Consider the following 14,684-nt stretch of genomic DNA (forward strand, 5'->3'; position numbering starts at 1 on the left):
GAAGCAGAAATCTTTTTCAAATATTTAGTAATATCTGAATGAAGTATGACTTTGCTATTAGCTATCCAAACAAGCCTGATGGTGGGTCAAAATTTTTATGTTAGTATCTAAAGTCTATGGAAGCATAAGCATCGGGGCAAATGTAGAGAATGTTCATTCTGGACTTTATCTAACCTGCATGCCTTTAAGGTGGTTAGGCTTGAGGGATACCTTTATAGGTATAAATTCCACACCAGTTATGATCAGCCAGAATTGGTCTTGAAGCTCTAAAGATATAAGGTAGCAGTATCAACCATCACAACCACTCTACCACCTACAATTATTTTCAGAATTGCTACTTAATTTACTTTCACATAATTATGAATGTAAGGTGTTAAGAGTTTAAGACTCAAATATGTTGCTAATCACAGTATCTTTGAGCAAATGATGACAGTTCCCATTATAGAAAGTTATTTTCTAAATATTTTTACACAAAATACAAGAGGCATCAATAGTGTTCCATATGAATAAGCAAAGTCTCTGAACTCTGTACTGAGATGGACCTTTCCTTACAGACTGCCTAGCAGATGATAACATACTGGAGGAACAATACAAGGAAGCTGGAAAGCCAGTAAAAGATAAATCTATAGATAAAATTTGGAGATTATCCAAATCTATGAGATGTTGGCATTCATGTAACTAGCGCCATATGCACTAGACACTCTTCTGACATACACCTTAATTCTGCCATTTGACTTTGGTATTGCTTTTCATTCACGTTTCACAGAAACTAAAGGTTCCTTCCTGGCAGTCGGGGACTCACTAGTTTCGTATTTTCCTTACACTGCTTGTTGCATGATGTATTGCTGTGATAGGTAAAGGGGAAAGCAATGACCTAATGCAGCTGTCTTTGAATATCGATGCCAAAGGAGCCCTGTGGTCTTACCTCCAACCTTGGATAATGTGCATTCCTTCTTTAGAAGCAGAGTGGCTGCAGTTTATGGGTTCAGTACTGTATGTTCTGAAGGATGAAAACTGAAACACAGCATCCAGCCTTAGAAGGTAACTAAGTATCCGGAGCCTTGGACAGGCCTGGGAACATTCCACTTTGAATTTTTGGGAGGCCATGCACAAGGTGCAAGCATTCTCTAATGCTTTAATTTTGTTGCCTCCAACTTTAAATATCAACATTAACAAAGCATTTGGAACTTTTGCTTCACCATTCATCAGTAGACAACTAAAAGTCCAAGTAAATGTTTGGCTTTATTTTTCAATAAATATTAATGTCTGACTTTCTATATCAAAAATATCACTTGAGACTATAGACTTTCTCCTTACACTGCTTTGGGCCAGAGTGATGTGAATGCTATGTGATATGTGGTCTGTTTTTTTTTTTTGTTTTGTTTTTTTTTTTTTAATATACAGTACTGCTATTAAGTAATATTTTTGTTATGCAGACAGGTTTATTCCCATTTATCCACTCAACACATTTTAACCTTAGATGAATATATGAAGTCCTGAAATGCTGGTGTCTACATGATTGTAATTTGACAGCCAAACATGCAGTGAACAATAAATATTTGGTGTCACCTTTCCATCTAAGAGAGGTCTTTTTTCTATGTAATAGTCATTTTCAATTTGTAACTCTAATTAATGTCAGTTGTGTTTTATCTAATTAGAAAATCCATTAGGATACTGTAACAATATTTGACATGCAAGCCTGGTTCATTGTAGTGTAAGATGCAAACAGCAGCACAATACTCTTCTTTACCTGATGCAGTGGAGTCAGTCACGTGTTTAGTTTCTATCAGAACTGTAATCCAAAAGACCTGGGTGTAATCTCGGGTGCGGGATAATCTGTGATAGGCATTAACAGTGAATTTCAGTTGCAAAAAGTATCCAGTTTGTTAAAAGCACCCAAATTATCACCCTTAAAGTATGTGCTGATTACCAGTCTAAAGTTCGCAATGATCTAGCCATTTTACTAACCTGATGCCTTGTCCTAGGCTAATTTTTAATTTCTGGGCCTTCCTTTTGCTCAATACTTCCTGGATATTCTTTATCCCCCCAAGAACCTGAATTGGATTAAATGGGTTTGGAAAAGGGATAGATGGGTTCTTTCTTTTTTCTGTGTGTTATTTGAGGGGATAGAGCTTCTTAATGAGACCACTGTGTTATGCAAAAACAATTTTAAATATAAAAAAAAACTTAAATAACTGTTTACTATATTTTGTTTTTATTAGACTTTACAGAAATGAATTTTTAATTCTCCACCAAACAGCTTAATCTAATATTGTTAGATTTTTGTTGTTCCTAAAATAACATCAAAAGTAATATGTCACACCACACATTTACTATCAACCAATCACCAATTAAAATTAGACTTTGATGTTATAAAGTGAGATCCGTATGCACAAAGAAATACAATTTCATATCTTCTAGTAATTGTTTTTAAAAAAAACCTGCTTCCTTTAGGAATTTAAAGCTCAGGGAACTGCACATGTTTTTGGTGGCTGACAAAGGCAGGTTTTTTGTTTTTCCTTGAAATGGGGGTTTTAATATGCCCTTTAAATTCAGTTCTTGCTTTATGATGTTAGATATTGACTTTACACCTGATTGTTTGAACTTGACTGTTCTGGAATAATTTTCCAACACTGATGTCATTTTAGGATCCGTTAAATATTCCTTATGTCTTTCTATTACCAATAATGTGCCAAGAGACATCTTCCACCTTCATTCATTGGTTTTGGTACATCATATCCATGATAAAAGATGTGCCAAGTAAAACAACCTTAGACTGGAATCCACAAGGGACCAAGAGGAGTGCTCAAGAGGTGAAGAGGGAGAGGGTCATATACTTGGAAATGAAGATTCCAGGAAGAAGTCACTGGTCAAGGAGAAAGGGTGGGATGAGGTTAAATATATCACCAAAAACACAATCAGATTAAAGCATTTCATGAAGTTCCTATTGTCCTCTTAACAGCTTTGCAATATGCATACAGTATGTGTAAATATATTATTTAGCAATTACAGACACTGTCCGTCTTCCCAGTTCGGTCAGTTAAATATAGCACTGTGGTCATGTGAGCAGAAAAGCACCCAGAATAAAAGTTGGGGTGGCAACTTGATCATCCCTGTTTAATATAATAAAAAAACAAAATATAGCTGCTCCTGGCAGCTCACATTAAAGTTTCTCAGAACTGTTTCTTAAATTGCTGGTGCTCTGTCCTGCTATTCATCCAGATCACCAAACTGATATCTCTTACCATTGTGGTTGGGCTTTAATGATGTATTAACCGGGAGGGGCGGAGTCTGTTTCTCTCTTGGGGGCATCTTCTAAGCACTGTGGGGGAAGAAGGAGATGACAATGTTAGCAATAGCGCCCCCCTCTCACTCTGGGATGGTATTACGTATCTTAGATGAGCCCAGAAGATGATCCTCCAACAACCTCCTTTCCGTAAACTTACTGTAGCATTACAAACAATGACAGCAACTGAAAGCATCTAGGAAAGCAGTGAACCTCCACTACTCTCTATGTAAGAAAGGCACATAGTCCGCAACAGTCCTTAGGCAAGCTGTAGTATTCAAATGATACTCTGTTGGTCTTACAAGCCTTAATGCATAACAAGAAATTATTTCTCATTCCATTGTGTTACCACCAACAGACTATAGAAGCAAATCGAATAGACCAATTTCTGTATTTATTTATCATGGTGCCAGAGAGTGGTGACATGTTGCATGCTGGTAAGAATTTCACTGCATTCTGTACTTATGACAACACTACTACTACTACTATACATCATAACAATTATGTACCCCCTTCTATTCAAAAGGTTTAATTTTTTTGTTTAACAATACAATTTTCGTGTATCTATAAAGTATTAAAATATGATTGCATTGTTTTTTATTTAAAATGTACTGTTTTGACCTTATATACACACACACAATTCTCTAACCCACTTAATTCTAATCGGGATTAAACCTAACCAGACAGCATCTGTCGTAAGGCACCAGTCCACCACAGGGTCCACATACACACAGGGCAAATTTAGAGTGGCTTGTCAACCTTCCTTGCATATCTTAAAGAATATGGGAGCAACACCCAGTGTACTTGGAGCAAAGTCTATTCAGACTTGGAGAAGTTGTGTAAATGCCATACAAGCAACAACTAGGTTTGGGTTTCAAAGTCAGCGTGTTCAGTTTCAGGCAGCAATACCAGTCACAGAGCCACTGATTTTTTGATTCATATTGTGTTAAATTCTGTGCCCACAAAGCTAGAATTTGATGAGCCCCTCATGCAAAAAAAAAATTAGGTCCTCCTCAATGTGAAATAAAATCAAATCCAATTACAAAATAACCACCATCAGTGAGATACATTAAAACAAATAAATAAACAATCACTGGTCTAGTTTGTGCACAATGAGTGTCTTTTGCTTGATATTTAAGTCTTTATGTTGTAAAGTATGTGCGTGAATTTTATTTTGATTTTTTACCTGTACCACACCTGGTAAATCTGATTATTAAATATTTTAGTGGTATAATGGCTCTGTTCAAGTGTCGTAGAGACTGCACCAAATTGTGAAGAAAGAACATCCATCCATCCTCCAACCCACTATATCCTAACTACAGGGTCACTGGGATCTGCTGGAGCCAGTCCCAAGGCGCAAGGCAGGAAACAAACCCTGGGCAGGGTGCCAGCCCACCACAGGGCACGCACACTAGGGACACTTTAGAATCGCCAATGCACCTAACCTGCATGTCTATGGACTGTGGGAGGAAACCGGAGCACCCAGGGGAAACCCACGCAGTCACAGGGAGAACATGCAAACTCCACGCAGGGAGAACCCGGAAAGCGAACCCGGGTCTCCTAACTGTGAGGCAGCAGTGCTACCCACTGCGCCACCGTGCCACCAGCAAAAGCATTGTAGAGATAAAATAAACATTAAAGCTGGCTATGGCAAACGCCAAGTAACACTGTACCACCATTTTCTATCCCATATGCTGGTTGTATCTGTAATGTGCTGTGCATTGGCATAAGTGGGTTAGTAGCCTACTGGCATGATTAATTAATTTGACTGTCTGTTTCAGGTGGAGGTGTTGCAGAGGCACAGTGGTTAGCTCCGTTTCTTTTAAGGTTCAGAGAGGTGGGCATTATTGATTATTCTCCTGGCACTTTGCTTTTCTTTGTATGCGGGTGTGTGCTCAAGTATGACCTGTGGCCATGAACAAGGGTAGTCCTTTTCTTGGTGACAGAATAGGCTCTGAACTGGACTATGTAGAAGTTCAATAATGAATGGATTCTTTTGGAGTTCAGAAATGTGTTTACTGGGTTTAGGTCCTGGTTCACTACTCTTAATTCCATCCAGCAGTGATGCCACATGAAAGTTCATAGCCATTGGTTTTAAAGTCGGTGTCACCCAGTTCTTGGTCTTCCCATGCAATGCTATTTGTGTGAGTCATTTCTCAGTCTGTGAGAAATAAAAGCTCCTGAACTACTTTGCTTCTATTAATAAGCAACTAAGTAAAATAACAATTAGCATCTTTCATGGGTGCTTAACTTCATTGTCTATTGCTCATGCAAACTGCTTCTTCAAAGCCACCCTGCCACCTGATCTAAATCCTCAAAGGCTTGACCAGAACAGCGTCTCTTCCAGCCCTTCTCCCGCATGCCCTGCTCTCCCCTCAGATTAGGTTACAGCCTTAACACTGGAGATACTGTTACACCACAGGTGTCCCATCAAAGTGTGGCGGCTGCCCTGCCCTGCCCGTAAATGACTAAGTTATTACATCATTTATCAGGCGCGCAAGGGCGCTATTAGAAGGGCACGTGTGAGATGTCTGAGGTGAGAGGTAGCTGCGCTTGTCCTGTGTAATCTGAGTACTCGCTAACTTTCCTCCTGTCTGTTACCTTGTGGCCTACAGCTACTTCAGGGGCCGGGGTGAGGGGCATACAGCTGGCTTCGCTTGCTTATTTTTCCCTGACTACTGATAGCTGATGAGCATTACAGCAGGTGATCACTCGTCATATCTAAGTGAAAGAGCACAAACAGCTCTACTTAAGATAGTGGCACGTTTTGAAGTCTAAGACTAGCCCTGGAGGAACTTCTCCCTGCCCATGTTTGGTCTGGTTGTTGCCTGTCAGCTAGCTGTATTCATGTTTGTTCTGTAAATATCTTGTGGTGCTGTTATTGGAGCAATCACACATTAAATATAAAAGCTGATCTCTTATTTTAATTTGTAATGCTGCAAGTCCTTTATATCATCCACCAGTGGGTCCCCCATGAAAGCACACTTCCCTGCTTGCTGACCTGACTAAGTATATATTTAAAGAGCATCCCTGTGGTGTTCGGTGGGACAGTTTGGCATCATGATGCCAATAAGGACATGGGTGGTGTATCTAAACATAACAAATTTAGTGCCATGCAGTGGGAGAACCATATGAGCAAGATGAGTATTAATGTATTTAACCTACCTTTACGCACCTCTAATCTTTCTTTTACAACCGCATGGCATTTTTTATCAGTAACAGAGGCTCTCAATCTTAACACTTTCAATAATATAATGGGACAGGAGTTTGGTCAGAGCTGTTGTGGCACATCCGGAACAATCTCCTGCTTTGGGTCACAGCTGGTGCTATTTGGAAGACAAGCATTTCAGAGCTTAATATCTCTTAACTTTTTTTTTTCCATTGGCTCGTGCACCTCAAAAAGTCAGATTCCATTCTGTGAGAAAGGGAACAGTGACAGAGTACATAATGAGCCATTCTTATAGATGATTCAAGTTTTTCACATCAGCATGATCAATATCTCTTCTGATTAATCTTTAATGCTTGTTCCTTTTATTTTTTTTTTTACTCTTAAATTAGTAATAAAAACAATTAATTTACAGGCCACCTTTTTAAAAAGCCTTTGCTTTCAATCTCTTTGGTTGTATCTGTTCTTGCTATTTTATTGATCTAATGCCTCTTATTGACTGTCAATGTTTTCTGCTGTTTTTGCTTTCCGTGTGTACCTTGCAATGTGCTGCCCAGTCCATGGTTAGTTCCTGTTTTGCTTACAATACTGTTGGAATACTCTCTGACCCCTGGATCCATTACATTATGTTACTTTGTATTCATGCAATTGTAAAGCAAAGCACCATTTCAAAGCCACAAAAATGAGACAAACACCTATATGTATGTGTCATAACACTGCAAATCCCACAAGCTCCACTAGAGGACGTGAAAATACTTAAAGGCACAGAAGTGTCACTATCAACCCCAAGTGGAGGTTAGAAACTTTCAAGTAACAAATAATAAATTACATTTTCTCTGTCTTCTGCCAACTTTTGACAACATAAGTTCCAGCACATTTCAACCTTGAACTTCACCAAGGCAGGTTCAGAGAATGGCTGAATAATAATTTTAGAGCGTTCCTACAAGTGGCTTATATTCTTGCAGCCCTTGTAATACAAGAGAAGCAAAAGATCATGGATTGCTGTAGCTCATCCATCCATTTATTGAAAACCTTTAATCCAATTTGAGAGTCATGAAGAGTGGGAGCTGTTTGAAACGGTGAATCTCTTTATTTAATCAGTTATTTATTTTAAAAGGTTTTTCAGGTCAGTCTCTGTAAGTGATGATTGCCCATAGGAACCTAATCATCCGCTAGCTGCTGCTATTCCTTGAAATTCCAGAGTGTTTTGATCTCTGCTTGATTTGAAACTGAGACGGGCTTCTGTCGCCAGCCTGCCAGTAGCACGTTTCGAGTTTGCACTTTTGCACTATACCGGGGATGTTTTACAGAACCAGCTGGACCCCCTGCTTGGGAGTCTCTGCCACATGTTACAAGCAAAGTCTGAAAGCAATTACAGTAATCTGCTGGCGTCCGTTTTATTAGAAAGCCTGTAAATGTCGTTCTATGGCCTGTGGCTCTTAGTTTTATCATAAGAGGGTACACAAAGTGCAGACATCAATTTTTATTTACCTTATCAGATTGAATTTTTTTCTCATTAACTGCATTTTGTGTCAGAAGGACATGACATCCCAGTTCATTTGAAATGTTTGTTTCCACTGGCATGCCAACAGGGCCAACACCAGACCTGGGGGAGCACATTAAATGTAATGAAGACAATCCATGAGTATGCATGGCCACCAAGCAGTGCTATCCTTTAGAAATATACAGTAATTCCATCTTTACTCTTTGTTTCTCAGTTGTAGTTAGGTCTAGTCACCTCTGTGTGTGTGTGTTGTTTTCTCCCCCCCAGGTCCCTTTTTATGAATATCCAGTTTCTTTTTGATTTCACATCTGCCATGCAGAACACTACATTCGAAAACTTTAGCATCCCTTAAGAGAGATTAGTCCATTGTCTGCACACAGAGTGATTTGGTAAACATGAAATGACTATTGAAGTTATGAATGCTTTGTAGTCATCTATCTGAAAATTATAATACCAGAGACAGCGTTGTCTTAAATGAAGTAGAAGGATGCCATCTCCTTCTAAAGAGGGTTCAAATATAGTGAGTCTAAAAAAAATTGTAGAACATCAAAAAGAAATGGAATGAAGGTCTTGAAGGATATGATATTCTTACTTAATAAGCTCACATAATAAGCAAGGATGGATGTTTGTTTTCTTCATTTGAAGAGAAGTGCTATACCCTGCTCATCACTAAGAATATCTATTCCGATTTCTGCTGTCAACAGCTGCACAAAGCCATTCTACTAATAATGGTAATCTCCTGTTTGGTCTAACCACAGTGGCATGATCTCTGGTCATCACCTAACCCCCATTTTTTCAAAGTGACACACAGGTGTAGCTGAGACACCAGCCATATTTGGATTTCAAATACCAGTGCGGCAGCTTGCAGTTCACCAGAACTCCTACTTAAGGTAAGGACCACCCAGATGTTCGGGGCCACTCATCCAGACATCCCCTGGGATTTACCTGAACAGCATAGTCCTCTCCTTCTAATCCTGGTGGACATTGTGGACTTTACTGAGCCACCAGTTTCATCCCTGGCACACTGTTGTCTTTTTATCTGCATGCAGAGTTAAAAGTAAAAATGCCAGGGTGGTTCTTCATAGTAATGCCACAGGAGAACCATTTTTGGTTCCCAAAACAACCATTCACATGAAGGTTTTGAGAATGAACCTTTTATTTATCTGTAACTGGCTTCATAAGTAGCCATGAACAGATAACAGCTTAGTAGTATTAAAAGAACTCTTGCTGTGTATAATAAGCTAACTCCAAGGTTTCTTAATCTTTTGTATTCTGCTAGGTAGCCTACCATACATTAATGATTTCTGTTTTGGTCACATATAAACAATCTTTTCAAAGCCCAAAGAACCAACTTCATATACAAAGAAGTTTTCCCATAAAAAAACGGTTCTTTGTCTGGCAATAGTTCTATGAGGAACCACACAACCCAGCAAAGTGCTATTAAAGCTCTGTTATTTATAAGAGTGTGAGCTCTGATTAAAATATGTCGAAATCAGTCAAAAAAAGTAATTCAGCCTGATCTGGTAAGTCACCTTGAGAAAATTAATGACAATAATAGTAGCTATAGAAGTAGTAGTATTGTTATGAGCACAGAATGCAGTGAAATTCTTACTTGAATTTCCACCTAGACTTTATCTCCAAAGGATTCAGGTACAGAGTATTTTTCTGAAGTATGGAAATGGAATAAAGTCAGCAGCCATACCACATTCACTTCAGAACTGAAGGTTCACCTAAAGCTAAGCATGTTCTGGCAGTATTTGCATGCGAGACCAACCAGGAAAAGGTTGGGTTACTGTTGGGATAGATGTTGGTAGTGTCAGCAGGGGGGCACTTACACTGTGGTCTAAATGTTGATTCCAATGTCCCAGTGCAGTGATGGAGACACTGTGCTGTAAAAATGATGCCATCCTTCAGATGAGACGTAAATCCAAAGTTCTGACTCTCCATGCCCATAAAAGATTACTGGGCATCCTTCATATAGAGCAGGGTTTAGCCTAGTGTCCTAGCTAAATTGCCCATCACAGCCTAGTCATTCTGGCCCCCTAATCATCTCTGATCTTTAATTGGCGGTCTCTCTTTCATTTCTTCATCACCTAACAACTAATGTGTGAGCATACTGATGAAAAAATGGCTGCCGGTACATCTTCCTGGTTAATGCTGCACATTAGTGACAAATGTACTGGTTCCTCATTCACTATGTAAAGCACTTTGAGTATTGAGACAAGCGCTATATACAGTAAACGTAAAGAATTAGTATTATCAGGTAATCTGATTTTTAGCACCAATGCTGACAGATTTCTGGAGTTCTGTTTTTAAATAAACTCACAGTGATGGTAAACTGTGTTTGTAGACTGTGTCATAAGGCAAGTATGCACAAATTGTGCATAGCTGACTTGGTAATATTAGTTTGTTCAGGCACTTGACCATTAGTTGGGAACAACTCTAAAAGTGTTCTCTAGTGCCACAACCATAAGCTTCTAGTAAGTCAACAAAACCAGTTAAGTTTCACATTGTCAGAATAAAAAGAGTTTCCATTAAATTTGACTGAAGCAGCAGAAAAGAGCAATATGTGAGAGGGAGACAGAAAGCAAGCTGAAATTACAGTCATGGCCAAAATTATCGGCACCCCTGGAATTTTCCCAGAAAATGCACCATTTCTCTCAGAAAATTGTTGCAATTACAAAAGTTTTGGTATACACATGTTTATTTCCTTTATGTGCATTGCAACAACACAAAAAAACAGAGAAAAAAAGCCAAATCTGACATCATGTCACACACAACTCCAAGATGGGCCGGACAAAATTATTGGCACCTTTTCAAAATTGTGGGTAAATCGTTTTATTTCAAGCATATGATGCTCGTTTGAACTCACCTGTGGCAAGAAACATGTGCTGGCAATATAACAATCACACCTGAAGCCAGTTAAAATGGAGGAACGTTGACTCAATCTTTCTATTGTGTGTCTGAGTGTGCCACCCTAAGCATGGAGAACAGAATGAAGAGCAGAGAATTGTCTGAGGACTTGAGAACAAAAATTTTGGAAAAATATCAACAATCTCAAGGCTACAAGCCCATCTCCAGAGATCTTCATGTTCCTTTGTCCACTGTGTGCAACATAATCAAGAAGTTCACAACACATGGCACTGCAGCTAATCTCCCTGGACGTGAATGAAAGAGAAAAATTGATAAAAGACTTCAATGAAGGAAAGTCCAAATGGTGGATAAACAGCCCCAATCAACTTCAAAACATATTCAAGCTGTTCTGCAGACTCAGGGTGCAACAGTGTCAGCTCGAACTATCCATCGACATCTGAACGAAATGAAACACTATGGCAGGAGAGCCAGGAGGACCCCACTGCTGACACAGAAACATAAAAAGCCAGACTGGAGTTTGACAAAATGTACTTGAGGAAGCCAAAATCCTTCTGGGTGAACGTCTTGTGGACAGATGAGACCAGGGTAGAGCTTTTTGGTAAAGCTCATCATTCTACTGTTTATAGAAAACGGAATGAGGCCTACAAAGAAAAGAACATAGTACCTTACAGTCAAACATGTTTTAAGATGTTTTGGGGATGTTTTGCTGCCACTGGCACTGGATGCCTTGACTGTGCGCAAGGCATCATGAAATCCGAATTCTACCAAAAGATATTGAGGTGTAATGTAGGGCCCAGTGTCAGAAAGCTGGTTCTGCGTCAGAGGTCATGGGTGTTCCAGCAGGACAATGACCCCAAACATACCTCTAAAAGCACCCAGAAATGGTTGAAGACAAAGCGCTAGAGAGTTCTGAAGTGGCCAGCAATGAGTCCAAATCTAAATCCGATTGAACACTTATGGAGAGATCTCAAAATTGCTGTTGGGAGAAGACACCCTTCAAATCTGAGAGACCTTGAGCAGTTTGCAAAACAAGAGTGGTCGCAAACTCCAGTTGAGAGGTGTAACAAGCTTGTTGATGGTTATTGGAAGTGCTTGATTTCAGTTATTTTTTCCAAAGGGCGTGCAACCAAACATTAAGTTGAGGGTGCCAATAATTTTGTCCGGCCTGGTTTTTGAGTTTTGTGTGAAATGATGTCAGATTTGGCTTTTTTCTCTGTTTTTTTGTGTTGTTCCAATGCACATAAAGGAAATAAACATGTGTATCCATTCATCCATCCATCCTTTATCCGACCCGCTATATCCTAACTACAGGGTCACGGGGGTCTGCTGAAGCCAATCCCAGCCAACACAGGGCACAAGGCAGGAAACAAACCCCGGGCAGGTCACCAGCCCACCGCAGTAAACATATGTATACCAAAACATTTGTAATTGCAACAATTTTCTGGGAGAAATGGTGCATTTTCTGGGAAAATTCCAGGGGTGCCGATAATTTTGGTCATGACTGTATTTTCAGTAGTCCCCCTGTTGTGTGATGTGAGTTCTACCTGCATTCAGGGTGTTCATCAAGGAGAGCTGAACTGTTTTTTTCTGTTTGCTTTAGTATTTCTCCCATATCTGTTCTCCCCAAGACCCATGACTAACTTAACAATAGGGGCAATGGGCACTGACTCAACAAAAAATTAAACACAAAACATTAGACACAAGCATGGTGCTTCTTCAAGCACAAAGATGATCTGCTCATCTGTATTTACTGGTGAGATTACAAAAAACAAAAGCTTTTCCAAGAAACAAAAAAAATCTTATGTCCATGCAGGTGCTGGCTTACTGGGCACCAACTTTCAAATACAGCCTATGATAGCATTTTGGTAGTTTGTTTGCCTTTAGTATTGGCTAACTAAATCATTTTTTGGTGTATAATTCATTACATTTGATTCTTCTCTTTGTCTATGTATGTCTGTGTTTGGGGGTGGGGGGTACTGTAGGTGATAATGCTTAATCCAGCCCTGCAAGACCTTTGCTATGTATAATTATGCTGTTTTTCAACAGCAGGAGGGCATTATTTTGTGTTTGCTTTCCCTATTCCCTTCCTCCCTTGTGTGTGTGGCTTTTATGGCTTCTGTTTTGCATGTGCACTCCTCATACTCCTTCCTCCCTAGTGTGTGGCACTGAAAACATAGTTGCCTTTGCATTTTCTGTTTGGTGTGCGTTGGCACCTCTGATGCCTTGTCATACTTAACAGAGGAGGATTTGAGCGAAAGCCTGCTTGTCTGACAGAGGATTACTGGTGTCTTTTTTTTTTCTATGTCTCATCTCACGGACTGTTACCCTTGATCTACAAATGATCATTATTCTGGGCCTTCATTTATGCACCATGTTAGACTACAAGGCCAGTTCTCCTCCTTAATGCCTAATTGAATATAAAGGCGCCAGAATTAACAGAAGACGATCCCTGTTAACAAGCGATACATCTGTCAAGTACTTACAAAATTGCTGAGGCGCAATAAAAAATTCTTTAAATGCTTATAAAGAACACTTCCTCTGAAGTAGAAACATAAAGAGAAAAGCAATCAGAGTCTCTTTTATACCACTCTCAATAAATATAAGGCTGTGATAAGGAGCTTATAGCCCTCTTGTTACCAGAGGAGGATTGTGAGAATGGGGAACAGAGGAGAAACTCAACATTTGCCTCAGGTCAGCCATTCTTAATTTTGCTTTTATTCCCCTTTTCTTTCTTCATGTGCACCTCACTGCCTGGGTCCATCAAGATCTTGTGGAAGCGCGCCGATAGCCCCTTCACTCATCCCAGCCACACAGAAAAATTTTATTTCAGGACCTCCATGATAGCCATGACCAACTGCATGATTGATCAATCTGATGGGGCCTGCAAATGTTGAAGCACTGATCTGATAGTGCTACATTACAGATGTTCGATCTCTGTGTTCTGTAGTGCCTTTTACATCTTTCTGTCTGATATGTATCGATCTATGTATTCCTGTTTTTATCTATTTACTTATCTATCTATCTTTCTCTCTGTCAGCTATGACCAACTGCATGATTGATCAATCTGATGGGGCCTGCAAGTGTTAGAGCACCAACCTAATAGTGCTATATAACACATATGTTCTGTGTATTCTGTAGTGCATTTTTATATCTTCTTATCTATGTTGATCTATGTAGTTCCTTTTTATCTAATTATTTTAATACATTGTTGTTTTTCTTCTCATCAGCGTGGCAACATATTGCATGTTGGTCGGACATGCAAGAATTTACCTTCACAGCGTCCATGTGACACTACTACTTCTACAACATGTTGGTCTGGAACAGTGGCAGATTTAGGTGTGCATGACATGGGTAGCCACCCAGGGTTGCATCTTGCCAATGGTGGCAAAAAGTGCCTGAACCAAACAAATTGCAATGCTGATTGCAACCTGAGCTGGTCAATCCATTAGGGGCACTGTTTATGAAAGTTAAAGGGTGCCTTCTCCTGAAACACCAAGGGGGGAACCGGTCTTCAAAGTCTAATATCGACTTCCTGCTATAGATACCGAGAGGCATTGTATGCCTAGAGCTTCAAATTGGCCTCGACTGCCTCTAATCTTGAACAAATATACCTAGAAGATGGCTGTTCTTGAAAGGTAACAGGTGGGAAGGAGAACTTTTTTTTAAAAGTCCTTTGGGGCCAAATCTCTGGCAAAGTTGCTGTGCATTTTCTCTAGATGCTAGTTTTCCATCAATATCCTAAAAATGTGCAGTTTAGGTTGGCTGATGGCTCTACAATTGTCCTTGCAATTGACCAGCTTGCTACCTGCTTTGTGCCCAATTTTCCCTTTAACAAACGTAGTGGGTTTGATAAA

Source organism: Polypterus senegalus, chromosome 1, assembly GCF_016835505.1.
Source record: "Polypterus senegalus isolate Bchr_013 chromosome 1, ASM1683550v1, whole genome shotgun sequence".
Classification (NCBI taxonomy): Eukaryota; Metazoa; Chordata; class Cladistia; order Polypteriformes; family Polypteridae; genus Polypterus; species Polypterus senegalus.